Genomic DNA, 18,295 nt, shown 5'->3' on the forward strand with positions numbered 1-18,295 from the left:
TCGATCTGCATTCAACTCGTGCAATCGTGCCCGAGCCTGCTTGGATCGAAGCTGTTTCTAAGCGCTCTTGAGTTTTGAAGCACATCCGAGAGCGGGTGTCGCCACCCTCGATGTCACCTAACGCACACGAAGGAAGCTTCTCAGTGGTCATTCAAAACGGCTGTGCAGCACCGGATGCTTCAATGCTTCCTGAAAACCTCAATGAGGATCACAAGTGTTCGCGTCGCAGAGGTATAAGAAGGAGCAGGTAATTTCAGACTGAGTTTGCTAAGAAATGGGCTGCTACCACAGTTCTTTCAAGTGCATTACAATGAAAAACCAAAGGTATATGCAGAAAATAGCATCTCATAAGCTTTTGTACTCTCAAGACAGGCAGTTTGCACATGTAAGCACTTCAGACGTCACGTGAAATCCTGTGAACAGCTGACCAGCGGCATTTTTTAATTTTTACTTCTTAATTATTTCATGGTTGAAATTGCCTACAAGTATTTGATTCGTTTGAAAAGCTCACTACACATATCTTGCATTTTGAATGCTGAAATAAAGTTCGATCTGTGCAGGTAGTCGCGTTTGTTCTTCCCCCTGTAGTGACCATGCATGCACGGCTTTTTCCCTGCAACGTGTCCATCATAAATATTGATTGTGGCTCATGTGTACTGTGCCTGAAAACAGCCTTGGGTGCGATGTGACCTTTCTGGAAACTATTTTGTATTAATGAAATGATCTCCACTGTCTGCTTTCTGATGTGACTACAGAAGCATCGGCACCACTCAGTGGCTGGATTCTTCATGAAGTATAATTCTTGCAATTATAGCTAGATTATAGCAAGCCTGTCTTGTCTGTGCCACGTCTTGTTCTGATTAATCGTTATGTTGTGGGTGCTGGGCATCATGATGGTGTGCCGACAAAACTGTTAATTTTCTTGTCTCTCTGAAAAGGGTACATATCTATGATGGGTACCGAAGGTTTGGTGCTGAGCCAAAAACAAGAGGAGAGATTCATGTCCCAATAGAGCACATGCCGTGTAATCAACTTCTGTCGTTCTATCCTTAGCTCAACAGAGCAAGATGCCACCAAATGAATGGCTAAGAAAGATGGTAAGGCCCATTATAAGACTGTAATGAACTGGGCAATATTATGGTGCAGAATGAAAAAAAAATGTACAATCTGAAAGGAATTTTCAACTTGTCTAAACATTCTTCCAGTTGCAATGATACAACAATATACAGGTACTTGCACACTTTTACCAAGGCAAGGCCCTTGATCACACTGAGGGGAAGACGAATTCAAATAACGAGTTACAACTGAGCTAGATGAATTTTCAAACAAGTTTCCTTGAGTCTAAACCGTGAAGGTTCGATAGTGTCAACCCTCTACAGCATGATAATTCGGATAGAATCCCGTCGCACAACCACATTACCTTGCATTGCCTTGAGCTGCATAAAGTGATGCTTCTTGAGAATGTTAAATGCTGCTGCTTAGTGTAGCAAGAAAATGGAAATTACTTGGCAAGAGCTAAATGTTGAGGAGAACCAGAATGGGGAGGATAAAGATTTATTTTCTGGCTTCAAAGACCACTATACTGGTAACAGATGCGAGATGCTACAACTGGGAATATGCATATAACAGCTTAAGTTTGCTGCTACAGACAGGCAACATTCATTTTTTGTTCATGGTATTGCATGCAGAAATCTGGATAAAATATCCTTTGCTTTGTTGAATTTCCTGGCTTCAACCAGAGCAGTGCAGCATTACTATCAGGCAACACAAACAGCTTGAAATCTCAAAAAAAGCCATGTTACAAACACCTAAAATCACTGGAGTGCTTCTAAGTACTCCACAGATATGGTTGTCAAGTGAAAATGCATGCAGTTGTGTCAGCATGTACCTAATTAGCAATCTCGGACTGACCGAAAGCTTAGTGCGCTTCACGACTCTGGAACACAGCACCTTACAGCATGTTATGTGTCCTCTCAGAGCAATGTACTTCTCTTTCCTTGTTGAGCTCAGTGGCTATTTTTATAATGTCCCCCTAAATGAAGCTGTCACTGTATACACCCATTGCAAGGACCCTTTTGTATGGAAAATTCCACAGAGCCTGTCTCCACATGCAACACTGCACAAGTGTGAAGAAGTGAGACTACAGTACAAGGCTGCATGCTTGAAGAAAACACAATTATAATGAATGAGCAAGAGTAGTGCTTTGCCAACTTATCTATTTATTCAATTTGTCAGGGTGGCGCAGTGGTTACGGCGCTCGACTACTGTTCCCAAAGACGCGGGATCGAATCCCGGCCTCGGCGGCAGCTTTTCGATGCAGGCAAAAAGCAAGGCGCCCGTGTGCTGTGCGATGTCAGTGCACATTAAAGAACCCCAGGTGGTCAAAATTTCCGGAGTCCTCCACTACGGCGTCTCTCATAGCCTGAGTTGCTTTGAGACGTTAAACACCACAAACCAACCAATTCGTGATAGAAAAGAACCCAGCAATATAGTCATCCACACTGCTCAAAGGCAAAACAGCATTGTCTGCTAGTCTACAAGGTGCGATCATCACTATTATATGTTGTGCATACCACTGTGTATCACTGCTGCATTACAACAGTACCCCCCCCCCCCCCCCCTCTCGTCTACTTGGGGACTACGCATTAAAGCAGACAGGATCTCCCAAGTGTGAAACTGCATGGACTAGTTTCTATTCAGCTTTAAGGGGAACAAAGTGGAAACGAAAAGCAGAAAAACAAGGCGCACAAGAAGCAGTAGTGCTGGCCAATGTTATTCAACGCAGCCCAAAGGCCTGGAGAGTGAATGAAGGGAAATGACAATGGCAGAGAAGGAAATGAACACAGTACAGCGCAGGTAGGAACGCATCCACAAAGCTTCACAGGAATTTGTGCATGATCCTGGAAACATCTAAAAAGTAACATTGAAACACAGACAAAAAAAAAAATCAGGAATGCATATAGAAACCTACACGCATCATCTAACACGGGACAGGATGACGTATCATGCAGCATGAGCTCTTCAGGCGAGCAGAATCTGGTGGGGCGATCTAAACTAAGGGCTATTGAACCAGGCACAGACTAGAACCTTCCAGTGGCAGTGAAGTGAGAGCGCCGTTACGCATTCAAGAAATAGTAACCCAGCATAACATGATCAATAAAACGGCACAAGAACACGATCACGGAAAGAAGAGGGATTGAAAGGCGCTCTTTCTTTCCATCTTCTTTTCCTGTGATCATGTCCTTGCGCCGCTCAAATGGTCAGTGTGAACCAAGTAGCATTACAGCAAGTACTACAAGCATAAAATGGTCAGCACATGTAGCATCCTAGTGGCATGTTTCCATTGCAAGGCAGATGCTGTTTGAGTTACTAAATGGCACATATGGATGAGTTGCGAATGATTATTGCATATGCATGCATCCTCTGGTAAGTATGTAAAGCCTCACTGGTCCGTACATTTACATTCAATGCTTTTGTAGAGACAGACTCCCTAATGAAGGATCCTGCAGCGGTTGACCAAAGCATGAAATGTGTTTTTTTACGGTACACCTGCTGCTTGGTGATATTGTAAAATGACCCAGAAGCCTCCATATGTGCCTGTAAATACACAAAATTCAGTGAGATGAGCAATCCAAAACACAAAGCTACATTAGATGGGTTTTTAAGCATAGGTAGCATTGAGGAAAAAAAAAACACTGCCAGTTTCAGTTGATTAAGGAAATAAGTAAGTATACAAAATGCAACCATAATTTCAAACGGTTCGATGGTGGGCATAGCCAGAATTTTTTAAATCACTTTCAAACAGGCCAGGTGATTGTAAACAGTCAATAAAAGCATTTTTCTTGGATTGACAAGATTACCCAGCAGCTTTCTCACTATATACAATTATAATATTGACCTAGTAAACATCTTGCAGTTCAGTGCTGCTTTCCTTGCCTCTCTGTCTTAGCATTCGTTACTTGTTACACGAGCCACCGAGTATAAAACATCTGGGTTTGCAAGCCATTTAGCCTTCCGTGGCAAGGACTCCTAACATCCACACACACTCGCTTTCTTCCATTTTTCTTTTATTTGATAGTTCAGAGTTCCAAGCACAGTTTTCTTTCTCAGAAGAGTATTGAATTCTCAGAGGGGATATTTTATTCGATATCACAAGGTGCAGTTTTGTCGCGACTCTTTTGGAAAACTGCACTGTGTTTACATGCCACTACAATTGGTTTCTGTTCTTTGAATTGAATTGAGGATCTGTGTATTCACTCCATGATGAACTTGATGTATGGGCTTGCAGGATAGTTATGTAAACAAAGCAAAGGACTCGGGTAGGTAAGTACACTAGTCATAGAAGTATAGTATTTCATGTTCATAGACAAGTCAAAATTCCATCAAGTCTGCATGCTGTCCTGGCAACTAAGTGGCATGCCATTACACTTGGTCACTGTTTTACAATTAGCCCCTAGACAGTTTTTCTCTACAAGTGGGGACCCTTAGCTAATGCAAGGCAGTGGCCGCTAAGTATTTCGTGATCCCAACTAACCGCTCCGGCCATGCACTATTACTCTGTCGTGCAGTGACGTGACTTTTCAGTGCTTACTCTTAGCTGTATTGTTTTTAAGTATGAGAAACAGTGAAATAAAACTACAACAGAAGAATAAAACACTCATTCCACACAAAACATCCAATATATACATATTTGCACTTAGAATAGTCATTTCATATCATGCAATGTTTCGAAAACTTTATGGACTCTTCCTCAGCAGCAGCACAATTGTGCCATAATTCTTGTTTATTTGTGCTCAGCACTAACTGTACAAATATTTCACTTGAAATTTGACTAGTAGAGGCTGTCTCAATTGGTAACAATTCTTTTCAGTACATGCCGCAGCTGAGTAGCTTGAGCTGTGTTGCATGTTAACACTCAATCGCCAGATTTCATTTGCTACTTTCTGTGTCTGAAATGACAAAAGCAGTGCACACACATGAAACCTAGGAAGACCAAATGGCATAGGTCAAGAAAAGGAAGTGTATGCTGCACTTGACATGAAGGCACTTATTAATATAGGCAGCATTGAGCACAGAGATGGAGAAACTAGTATTACGTACTGGGGGGCATGCGAATTGTAGTTTTGCCAACCAAACCGATTATGAATAGCATAGTCTTGCTGCTGAATCAAATATGAATAGTGCTGAAAACCAAACTGAATACAAATAAACTAGTTGAGCAGCTATTTTAAATGTCTTTGAAGAAGTAAACACATAGAATTTTAGAGATAATTTGAACATGCACTGTTTGAATCATTTGCTATGGCATGGATACCATAACAAATGATTCCATGCACTTTTAAAGATTTGTTACTGTCATGAACCTTGACACATTTTCTGCGTGCAAATGCATCTCATATGCAACACCACAGCTGTACGTTGCAGCCAGAAATGAGGATTACGTGGCGAAATGTACGCCACTAAGAGATTGCTACCACCGGGGAGAACCGCACGGAAAACAGTGCTTCTGTACATGTTACAAATGATGTGCATGTTTGTTTATGCTTTGCAATCTATTTTCTCACAGTAAAACAGGCGTGTTGTAAAATGTGTTTAGGCTGTAATTTCGGATGAAAACATTAAATGACCAGCTCCTGCATCTTTGCCGCGAGTGCTGTACCGAAGTGAACGCGCGAACACAGGCAGGGGAGATATGAATATATACATTTTACCTTTAAATGTATATGTTCGGGAGTACTACGCTGTTGCTGGATGATTGCATCGCCGGCGACTTAATCGATCTACTAATGATCAGTTCATACTGTTTGTGCTGTATATGCGGGGGCTCAATAACTCTACAGCTTGGGTGCAAATTAATTTTATATCCGACGATCGAGAGCCACCGTGAAGAGGAAAAGTTTCCCCAAACCAGCGCCGCAGCCGTCATATGCAGCGTTTCGACGTTCGAAGCAGCGCGCGCCGGGCGCGCCAATCAGAGCGCTGGAGAAATCCGCCACCCAAAAGATGCCCAAAAGTGACCGTATAGCACCCTATGCGCCTCCTGTGCCGAACGCGTCCGCCAGCTGGCGGAAGGCGGACGAGCGCAGCGCCTCTAAAAACGACCGTACGGGGGCCTTAAGCGGAGCGCGCCTGCGGCGCCGAGTTTAGCCTCTCCCAACGAGCGCCCTCACGCAGCGGGCCGATGGAGCGAAGGAACGACTACGGCCGAAGAGACGAGTTGGGGCCCCTGCTCTCCTCTGGTCGTGACGTCACGCTGTCACGTGGTAGCCGGAGCGAAGGAACGACCTCCACCGACGGCAGGAAAGAGCTAGCAGTATTGCTTTCGCAATAAAAGCATAGAAAATATTTAAAAAGAAATATGGCTATAAAGATAGCAGTCGCTTGCATCAGCCAATCAGCTTAGGCTGGGCCCCATGGAAGTGCCCACTCTTTACCCAATCCCTTTCTCTATGTCCAAATCCCGTAGCGCTAGGAACAGCCAACGCCTCCCATCCGGTACAGGTCATGCTCGACTGGCTGTCACACATTTGGCAACCCACACCTTCCCTGGCACGATATTCGCGTTCTGGTCGCACTTATCGAAAGGGAGGTGGTGAAGGGTGGCTGATCCTGGCCCTACGGAGCTGGGACTGGTAAGCCACTGCCGCTTGCGGCGGGAGTCCGGTGCTGCTCTGCATGGCACCTGCGCTTTGAGAAGAAGCCTGGGCTGCTTGGGCACCTCGGCGCCGGGCGTGTCCGGACAAGCCAGCCAGACAACCTGGCGCCCAACCCAAGCGACCGAAGGCGCCGTGGAGGTGCGCCCCCCTCTCCTGCTTTGCGTCGCGTCAGCCCGTGATGGCCGACCATGGCGCTCGCCCATTGGGCCTCTTGGCCCGTGGCCAACGTCTGCGTCCGGATTGGATAGTTTGAATGGTACCGGCTTTCGGGCCTAGACGCTCTGTCGGTGGTGGTCGGTGGTTGTGCTCCCCGGCCGGACGGGATGTGGCGGTTTCCCCCGTGCCTGCGCTGTGTTCGTACAGTCGCGTTAATCAGTTGTTTGGGCCCCCGTGCCGATGTTATTTTTTTAACCATATATGTAATTTAGAGTATAAATACATTTTTTTTTATTTTGTTCACGTCGTCTCGCGACAAGGTGGTCTAAGCGGCACCGGCTCCTGACATCTAACAAATGGTTGGCAGCGCTTGAGATGGACTTGGTGACATTGTCTACATGTGCGGGTAAGCGCTTTGCCTTTGCTCCGTGATTCACCATGCTTTAAACTGTTTAAACTCTGGGTTAATAGTTTGAATTGCTGGGAATCTGGGGTCTGCAGCACAGTGATAGTTTGCACAGAACCTTTAGTGAGTGGACAAAGGCATCTTGTGGACAGCGATCATGGACCTAAGGAAGATAGTCAAGGAGCAGTTGCTGCTGCTGTGCGAGGAGTTAGGTGTGGAAGCGGATAAAAAAATGAGGAAACAGGAAATCATCACAGCAATCGAAAGTAGCGGTGCGGATGGAGAGGGAATCGAAATTGCGTGGGAAGTTGTTCAAAGAGAGCAAGCGCAAGAACGTAAAATAATAGAGGACGAGAAAAAAGATGCAGAAAAAACGAGAGAGTTGAGAATGATGGGAGCTCCAAGTTGAAAGCCAACGTCTGGCAGCCCAATACGGGGGAAAGGCACCGCGGACGGTTTAAACAAGATGAAGTCTCACCGGACAGACACTAGAGAGGCAACGAAGCAGAGCACTGAAGATTATGCGGAGTTTGCGTACATATTGAAAAGCAACCTAATTGAGTGGCTTAAAGGGGCACAAGTGTACGAAAGAAGAGACAAGGTGGTCGAGTGCTTGGAACAATTTTTCCGCAGCATCCTTACGGCGGTAAAACTGTGTGTGCTGGATAAGGAAAAGGTAGAGTCTATCGAGCGAGCGGCTCAGCTGGCAGGCGAGTTCGCGATGCGAAGAAAGGTGCAGGCGGATGAAGGACAGTACAAAAAAAAGGAAATGCTTCCCGAAAGCATTTTTTCTCAAAAAGGCCGCAGACGCGGTGCAGGGCGTCACGCAGAAAAAAAGTCCCTGAAAAGGCCCCGGAGGGAGGCAGCGGTCATTCGGAGAACGAGGGGGCAGAAAAGGCGCGAAAAAGGGAGTTGCAGACGAGGCAGCCTTTGAGTTGTTACAACTGCCAAGAACCACGGCATATCGCTGCAAGGTGTACAAAACCGCGGGTTGTTTACTCGTACGTAACTATATTGGGAAAGGTTGAGGGTAGCCGGAGAAGGGGTAGGCAGCGAACGCGATGGTTAGATGGCATCCTCGAGGCACTGCAGATGAAGTTATGTGATGTTAGGAAGATAGTGAGAGACCGGAAAGCGTGGCGTGACATGGTCCATAGGGTCACGAAGAGTCGGACACGACTGAACGACTGAACTGAAATATCAGCAATGAAAACCTGGAACTTCTTTGCCCCTACTTTCCTGAGCTAAAGCTTTACAGTAAACGTTGTAAAGTGTTCAGGGATAGTGCTGCTACGATGGATGTAGTGCACCCATCCTAGGTACCTGCGGAGGACTTCACGGGAGAAGTAATCTGGAATAAACAGATGCTTGAGGAGTACAGTGTTTGTTTGCCCATAGCAAGGGTCAAGGTTTCAGGCCCGTTCTGTGAACTGCTGACGGAAGCAGCAGTCTCAGTAATAGTTACACTGGAATATCAAATCGGTCTGACAGACTTGCGTGAGTGAGGACAGAAGTTTGGAGAAGGAGGAGTTCATGCACTAAAGCGCGCGAAAACCCGCCAGCTCGCTGCTCAGTTAACACAGGACCTGCCGCAGGGCGAAAGTGAGCGCTCACTTTCAGAAGTAGCTGAGGAGGAAATCCGTGACGCAGGTGTTTTGGCTGAACCGTTGGTCGAAGTTGCTCCCAGTTCCGACGACATAAATGAGACTGCGGCACAAGAGGAGTTCGCGGAAAGGTCGGTATTGTCTCCTACTTCGCGAGGCTTTGATCGGCTTTTGCAGGTAGACAGGGAGACGCTAAAATCTGAGAAAAATGAGGACCCGAGGCCCCTTTGAGGAAAAGGGCTTTAAAATGCAGAGGTTAAGATGTAATTTATATGAGAGTTCCATATAGGATCATGGAATATGATTACTCCGAGATATTTGTGTTCTGTGACTTGAGTCAGTGGAGCATTAATAATAGTATATTGAACTACTGATCCTTCTTTTTTCTCGGTATTGATAACGCAGCGAATTTTATAACATTTAAGTTCATTTGCCAGTCACTACGTATTTGCCTGTTTAGGATCGTTGTTCAGGGCTATCTGGTCTTCTGGTGAGCTAATTTCGCGGTAGATAATGCAATAGTCTCCAAAGAGCTTGATATTAGAGCAAATATTCGATGGTAAATCGGTAATAAAAATAAGAAATAGGACAGGGGCCAGTACACATCCTTGTGGCATTCCGAACGTTACAGACCAAGACCGACTGAAATACACACCTGCACAGATAGTACTGCTCCAGCGCGCATCTTCTAGTTCATACATTTCGCCGCTAGGGAAAGAACACTACGGGCAGCCTGGCGCTACTGTAAACCTGTTGTTAAGAAGGGTCTATTAGTTTTGTCATTTTTCTTCGTAGCTATAGTTTAATTATCTGTCCACGCTGTAATGCACAAGCACCTGTTCTGCGCGTGCGCAGCCGTTTTTTTTTTCCTTCTGTTTTGAGTTGATTCCGCCGTCAGAGAGCGTATACGAGCAGCTGAGGCAGAATCACGCATTTTTCAAATCCGTTAATTCACGGGCTCATAAAGAAACTTGGCAGTGGAATTACAGGGGATTCGTAAGAAAAAGGGGGGTCCTTCAACAGAGAATACAGTCGAGCGAGGAACCAACCACCCTTGGTAATTGCATTACAAGAGACCAACGTCATGCATGTTGGCCTCAAGGGATACAAATGTTTCCGCAGCTCGCTGGGGTACTCGGCTCGGGCGGCTATTCTGGTTGAGCACAATACGATGGTTACTCAACACGAGGTTGATGGGGACATTGAAGGAGTTTTGATTGAAGTACAATCAGGAAATAATAAGAAAGAGAATCTCTTTGTGCTCAATATGCAGCCCACCGAGACAAATCAATGCGAAATTCTCGCTCTTATTCAAAAAAGCACTAAAGGTTGCCGGCTGTGAACCACGTCTAATCTGCGGAGACTTCAATGCTAAACACCAGGAATGGGGATATGATACATAATGCCGGAAGGGGAAGATCCTGCTTGAATCCATATTATCCAAAGGGCTGTCTCTAATAACGGATTCGGCGACACCGACGCGCATGGGTAACAGTATCTGTAAGGACACCACGCCCGATCTTACACTAACTCACAGGTGCGGCCCAGTTGAGTGGTGCAACACGGGAAAAAACTACGGCAGCGATCATATCGTCATAAAAATTCTGCTCAGATTTATTCTTCGGGATACCGTGCTACGAACCAAAATAATAGATTGGGATACATTTCGCTCCATCAGAGGAGCTGCAGGTAGGTCCTGGTTTTTACTGACTGAGTGGCAACAATAATTTAATCGGCATGTAAAGGAGGCCACAGAAGAACAGGCGACGAATCTGGGTTCCAGCTCACGAGGGTTTACCAGGCAATGAGGCTGCCCATCGCTTCGCTCGAGATGTATACACTCGAGCGGCCATAGAGACCCCGCTACCCGGCGACAAAGACCCCCTCATCACTTACAAGGAGCTCTCTGGGACTCCCAGACTAAACAGAAGGATCTATTCACCACCAGATAGGTCCCTAATACCCTCAGAATGCAGGGCCTGGCGAAATATTCAGGCCCATCGTTTCTTTCCTCATGTTACTCTGCATAATGAGTTGACAGGGGACTCAGAGGCTTGCAATCTCTGCAACGTACTTCTGAGTCAAAATCACCTAATCTGGCAATGCCCCGATTCTCCGGGAGCTAAAGAAACTGATCCCCTTGATCAAATTACCTGGGAGTCCTGCATCCGCAGCCCAAATGTGGATGAACAAAAGATCGCCCTACGCCTGATGGATGAGGCTTACTCCAAGACCTTCTCTGCGGCCACGGCGCAGGAGAGCCGGCAAGGAGAGCCTCCCCATGGCTGAGCCCCTTCTCCGAGGTCCATGTCGGTGTAAATAAAGTCTTCTCACTCACTCACTGATAGAGAAACTTGTTACAATAAAATAAAATGATGTGTATTGGCATTGCCCGAAGGAAACAACAAGACCCCACAGATATTCACGAACAGGAAATGTTTTTGTGGCAGGCGGCAGGCAGACTGCGGGACAATATCTGCTGCTCGGTGTTCGGTGCGACCGAGCCAGATTAGATGTAGCGGTTGTATGTCCTAAATTATATTTAGCGCAAATTAAGACAAGTTGCGATTGCGTTTGTTTTTCTTGTGTTCGTTTTGGAAGCGAATTACTTGTTCCATGGCATAAAGCGAGTAACACACCTAAAGCAAGGAGAATGGTTTACTGCTGAATACCATTCTGCAAATCTGGGCACGGAAAAACGCCTGGCATAAGCTTTCATGAGTTTCCTATGACTTGTGTGCGGGACCAGTGGATTCGGAATATTGCAAGAAAAGGTAAGAACTGTTTTAATTCTCCCATAACTTTCAGCTAGACGACACAATAACGAGATAGGCAGGTTACAAATTAGAACAGTGGAGAAATATTGAAACCAAACTGTACGCAACGGGTACCACGGGTTTAGCATTGCAGCATGATTAATTGTGAGAGCTTGTAGACCATCAAATAGAGCCATTCACCCAAGCGGATCATAGGATATGTCCTGTATCTGTTCTTTGACTGTAATGCAAAATTTATCGCATCAGTCGTTTATCTTTAATTACTGGGTAGCTTGTTCCAATCGTATGCGCCAAATATAAGCCTTTTAGAAAACAGTAATAGTAACGTGCACTGGGGAACAACAACTTTATATTATATCTCGCTTTCTCTTTTTATTTCCTTCTGTAAGGCCCAGAAAACCAGCTTTGGCAGCCAACAGACCGGTCGAAAGTGTGCAGTCTGCACTTGACACCTGATGATTTCAGGACAGGCTTGAAGCGACGGGTGCTGAAAAGTGAAACTGTGCTGTCATTATTTTTACGCCACTCCGGGCATGTGATCCCAACTGGAAAGAAGCAGTCATTGCATGCCATAGATGCGCCGAGAGGAAACCTAGACGACACCGATGAAAAGTGAGCCATATACGCCACAAAAGTTACTTATTAAACCGGCCACGTACAGTCACCGCATATGTGATAAATATATATCAAAATTCAATTTTTTATTTTTTCGCAGCGGACAAACACTGGCTATTCTATTGTCCTCTCAACTACGTCAAAAATCTGAGCCCTTCTGTTCACCCTCTCCAACATCGAGTTATGAGCAAGCATCTAACGGCGTCACATCGAGACCTGGACGGAGGAAACGGTCGGCACAAACAAACCTGACCTCAAAAAAGATGCGCCTGACAGAAGCGGCCACAAAGGCGTTGAACCGAAAAGAACAAAAAATTGGAAGAGAGAACTCTATCTTGAAGTTTCCGAACTGAAGAAAAAGGTATCCAAGGTCAGCGGATGCTCGCAGCTTGCTAATGCCGCAATACTTCAGGTACCATTGCACATAAATAAACGAGGTTCTTCAACTTAAGCCTGAGGATTGGCGCACTAAATACAGTAACAAATTCTTTGTTTTCCAGGAGAAAGTACACGAAAATCACCCTGTTTGGATAAGAAAAATCACCGCTGGTCAGAGGAGACAATCAGGCAAGCCATTCCATATCACCTATGAGATGCTACGGGAATCGGGGCGCTTAACCCTTCCAAGTCGCACCACGCCGAAAAGGTACATCGGACCACGTAGCGGAGAAGTCCTCTTTAATGCGTTTGCACCAGGAAGCTGCGCGTTTGTCCGAACGGGTAAGCTCAGGAGATTTATGCGGTGGCACTTATTATAACGCATGCACTTTTAGTGTTGCATCTCACAGCGCGTTCTTCCTGTATGCAGGAAAAAATGGGATCCCTTGTGGTCGATGAAATGTCGCTAAGGCAGGGTGCAAGCTACCAGAAGCAAGGAGATGGCGTGCATGGGCTTTTGGAAATGGGGGGCCTCGAGAAAGAAGTAGGACTCCAAAATGAGCTGGCAACACACCTTCTTGCCTTCGTCTTTGTGGGCCTGTCAAAGCACTACACGTGATATATAGATATCTACCAACAACTACACAATGATAAAAACAATTAATTGGCAAGGATGAAAATCGTCGGACAAATGTGATCTGACGTGCGCGGGCAACGTTTTTTCAGTCTTCCAGTAGGATACTACTTCACCCAATCCATTGAAGTGGAGGAGGTGCAACACTTGACGATGCAAGTAATGAGGTCCGTAGAAGAAGCTGGATTCAAGGTAGTGCGCCTGGTAGCAGACAATCATGCCTCCAACTGCAAAATTTTTGCCATATTTAGCAATGGCAAAATAAGCCCGATGGTGACGTATCTTTGACGTTATTTTTTGTTTACACGCATGCGCATAACTCTGCTGGTCCTCGGATCAAGTTGTACTGAAACTTAAAAAACGTTCTTCTTCTTTTTTTTTTGTTCACCGCGCATGGTCCCCGTTTGCTAGACGAGGTATCTGCTATTTGGAAGTTCGCAGTTCGGTTTATTCTTTTAGGCGAGCAGGTTTAGTAAGTAATTTCAAGGTTTTGTATGTCAGCGTTATTACCTTCATATTGATCGATGTTAATCAGCTGAATTAGTTGCGAAGCAAAAGCATCAGCATTATGTTATAGCTAAAAGCGGTTAGTTTGCTTGCAATGACCTGAAAAATAATTAAGATATGGTATATTTTACTTTCTCCACTGATGTTTTATTCAGTTTTATTTTTTTCTTTTTTTTTTTCAGGCACTTCCTGGCATTTCATCACTGTCACCTGTGCAAGCGAAATCAAAACTACAGCTCCAAACATCTCAGAATGCTGCTAGAGATCACAGAACGACAGCCTTCTTTCAAGCTAGTGAGATGCCTCACCCGGAAGCACATCTTCTCGACCAATTTTGAGAAGATGAATGTCAAAAGGGCCCTTGACGTGTTTTCTCCGGAGGCGCGTACCAATGATATTTAATATTTAAAGCCAAAAAAAAGAAAAAAAAAATAAGAAGGCACTGAGTCACTGACACGTACTCATCTGCGAGATGCATAACAAATTTTGCCTCGTGAGTGTCCTTTTTTTTTCTTTTGCAGGTTACAGCTGTCCTCCCATATCTCCAGCAACACGGACAGAGATTCGGGGTAACCGGGTTTGAAGACAGCCTGCCAACGATAGAACTGATGGAACTCGTTTTCAAATGGTTCACGATCCACGACATACGCAGCACTACCTTTTATTTTGTGAGCAGGGATCCCAACAGAATGCCATTCAGCTCTCTTGACGATGAGAGGTATGTCTGTCATATTTTTTGATCGCGCGTTGTCATTTTCTTTGGCGATTATTTCAGGTTGTCGTGGTTGGAGAACGAGTTCCTCCCTTTCTTTGATGCGTGGAAGAAAGCAGCGCCCAACAAGAGTGCATTCCTGCCACTCGAAACCTATGAAGCGCTCCGGGTGACAACGGTTTCAACAGTTCTGTGCACCAGGTACTTAATTCAATCAGGCTTCGTCTATGTTTTAACGGCAAAATTTTCCAGCGACCCTGTCGAAGCCCTTTTTTTCTGGAATCCTGCGCCTGGACGGCTGCAACGACCAGACAGATGCTCGTGCCGCGCTGTCGTCTTTCCAGAAAATGCTTGTCGCGGGTGTTGTTTGCTCTTCATCAAGTAGCAACACCGGGAAAGTTGTCACCCCACTTCCAGGCTATATGGTGTCACAGACACAGCCAACAGAGACTGGTGCCACACGACAGGAGGAGTCGCAGCAGTCATCGTCTGCCGCTATATTCAGCGGCAACGGATTCAACGATGCTGATTTTGCCGCAAAACGTGGCGTCACCACTCATGCCAACCCTGCTTTGCAAATGGAACAGGCTATGCAGCCGCACCTTGATGCTCTAAGAATCTGCAGTGGTGAATCGTTCCGTTTGCAACCATGCTAGACATCTTGTTTTTGTGCGTAGGAAAGTACAATTTATGAGCACCTTCATTTAAATACTAAAACAAGACCGTCCAGTAAAGGCGCAATCTCATATAAACTGAAATTATCCCACACAAATTAACGATCTGCAATAGCAGATGCAACAAAAGTATAAAATTATGTAGTCTGTATAGCCTACCTTTACCTTGATTGCTTAAACAAATGATTGCAAACATAACCATTCGCCTCCATAGTATTACCACATGAAGTACCCTAGTGCAATTTTAGACGCATGTATTTTCTTTACTGCCTATCTGTCAGTTTGTTTTCTTTGGCTGCTTGATTGTAGCTGCAGTGTGAGCTCTATATTATGAAAAAGAAAAATGTGATGAGGGAAGTACATGATTGCGTAATTAATTAACCTGAGGCACAAAATAATTGCGATTCACTCTCCATTTTATCTGCAAAGTAGACATAGCTCTAATTGTAACCTCAGCTAAACCCTTGGTTCTCTCTCTCTCAGGTGCCCCAATTATTGGTATCAGGACCACCCCACTGGGCCTTATAGCAGGACTTTTAGTGAGGGCAGTGGAAGACGGGAGTCGACTGTCACTCGTGCGCCGAGAACATCAAGGCCCCATGGTCTTCCGGCCCTGCTACAGTGGTGATTTTCAATATGGATCGCGGGGGGCTCTCATACCCTAACTCTGAGTTCATTTGTTTTGTTTGCGCGTTGGAAAAAGCAGCAGAAGCTTTCGCACCTTTGGTCATTTCCAAAAAGAAACCTATGGCACCGTTTGTAAAAAGCGCCTTTCCGGCGGCGGCTCAATACAGGCTCTTCAGGCATGACGGGTCGGCAAACGAGCACACGGAAACGGTCACGCGGCTCGTCCTGGAAAAGTTCAGCGGGCCTTTTTTCTCTAACTACCTAACCGACAAGACCACTAAGGAAGGAAAAATAAAAAGAATATCTGAGAAGCCAAAATCTCGAAAGGTGTTTAAAGTTTAGAGCCTCGCGACGGCCGCCTGCTTGCTGCGTGGTCTCGATCAAAAGAGAGATATTTAATGGCAAATGTCGGTCTTGATCAAGATATGTTCATGCGACAAAGCCCAATCGACTGGACTGATTCCTCATCGTCTCACAATTTTCTCGCGCCAAAAATGTCAATATGTATACAAAAAGCAAAACTTGCCCGGCTGGATTTTGGTAACCTCTGATTACATAAGTTTGAAGCAACTGTTTCACTTACTTGCATATACAAACCTGGAAGCAAATGAGGCGTAGAGCTCTGCAGTAATTATATATGCACTTCGTCATGACGGAGGCGAAACGAAGTGGTGTCCGTGTGCTGTGCGATGCCAGCGCACGTTAAAGATCCCCAGGTGGTCGAAATTACTGCGTAGCCCTCCACTACGGCTCCTCTTTCTCTCTTTCCACTTTCATTCCCACCCTCCTCCCTTCCCTTACGGCGCGGTTCGGGTGTCCACAGAGCAAGTGTGACAGTTACTGCGCCTTTCCCTTCCTGTGAACCAATTATTATTAATTATTATTATTCGTCATGACATATGCTTCGTCTGCATTGGTTCAGTTCAACTATAATCGGTGGCCCTGTGGAGGTTCACTGCAGTTTCTTTCCTTATACGTACTTATACGTTCATTCGTTCAAGTGAGGCACTTTTCGGTAGGGCTGCATTCAAATTTCTGCCTTAATTTGCCGCTGATATGTCGACGCCCTTTCTGTCTTGCAGGCTCGCAACTCCAATTTCAAGTCCACATGTGCGACGAAATCTAAATTTCTATTGACATCTTCGAACGCTCTCATGTGACACTTTTTGTTCTAGCAGTCTTAACTGCCATGGCAGCTACTCGGACGCATTGATCGAAGCTGCGAAACATGGATCGCCTCCCGTTTTTCATGCAAGATATCAACGGACATCCCGGCGGACGAATTTTTCTGTGTTACTGCTATATAAGCAGGGATAACCCGATGGTAAGTGTGTGATCTCGGAATCGGGCATACACGTGTGGACGCGAATTCCAGGGGCGAAGGAGAGAGGGTAAGGACGCAATCGCCTTTCATCAAATAAGTGGAGCTTTACGTGGGAACGCCGCATCGGATTAAAGTTTCCAAGGAAAGCGCAACCTTCCTCGCACACCATCCTGCTTGATTTTTTTTTTTTTGTTCTGCTAAGGATTTTTCGTCCAAAAATGGGCCCGCCCGTGCTTTAAAACAACCTCATTATGTACGGCCTTCAAGGCCGTCGTCAGCAAGCTGCATTTGACGGCGCTTTGGAGCACCTAGAACAGCGTGCATTTCACAAAAAGCCGGTCATTTCATCTGCTGATACGTCCATCTAAACCAACCCGAGTGTGCACTCCATAGTTCCTTCCATTACTACCAAAGCTGTATATGAGTGCAGAGGCGACGTTCTGACGCGGCGGAATGTGCATGTAGATTAGATGAAGCGCCTCCGCTATTTTCTTCAAGTGGCTGAGCAGCAGAACGCATTAATTGCCTGCTGGCTTATGTAAATATGCAAATAAATCATTTTAGATTTCGACATTCACGTATGCTGTTCAAGATCGATACCTTCCCTGAAGGCGAAGGCATATATGTATTATTGCAAGCGCGGTGCACGCATATATCGGCACAGCCGTTTCTTCCCCCTCCGAAACGCTCACTATTTAACACTGCAAATTGAAAATAAACCTGAATACCTGAGCGCGTGTGTTGAAGGAAGTCTGTGTTCATGGGAGAGGGGATAACAGAATTTGAGCACCAGCGAGTGTACTTGCACGATGCTGGCTTACACCTGTGGGCATGGTATACGTCCTACAATTCAGTTTATTAAAAAACGGTTATTACACTGGCCTTAGTATTGTTGACTATTATGTTTGCTCCTTGGAAAGGTAGGTAAGTCCGTATTTCAGGCCCGAAACAATTTATTGCCAGAATAACAGCTTGGGCATGTTGGTTATGCATCTTGAGGATAACAGCGCGGAACACAGAACGGGAGCACAAGATTAGAGGACGACACAACGAGCGCTGACTTTCAACAACGTTTATTTTGGAACACCCTCAGCTTCTTATACCCTAACGCCACAGACGGGTACAGATGACTTGCACATATTAGCAAAGTTAAAAAACAAAACAAAAACATAATATTCGATAAATAAATACACGTTCCACATAACCTTTTCTTGCACACAGCGTG

The 18,295-nt window shown here is 45.4% G+C and overlaps 1 pseudogene; it reads left to right on the forward strand.

Moving 5' to 3' along the window:
• The first annotated feature begins 14,075 nt into the window (after nt 1-14,075).
• Nucleotides 14,076-15,101, forward strand: LOC146170668 (uncharacterized; annotated as a pseudogene).
• The last annotated feature ends 3,194 nt before the right edge of the window (nt 15,102-18,295 follow it).

This window comes from Amblyomma maculatum, unplaced genomic scaffold, assembly GCF_055883805.1.
Source record: "Amblyomma maculatum isolate TAMU_Amacu unplaced genomic scaffold, ASM5588380v1 scaffold_84, whole genome shotgun sequence".
Classification (NCBI taxonomy): Eukaryota; Metazoa; Arthropoda; class Arachnida; order Ixodida; family Ixodidae; genus Amblyomma; species Amblyomma maculatum.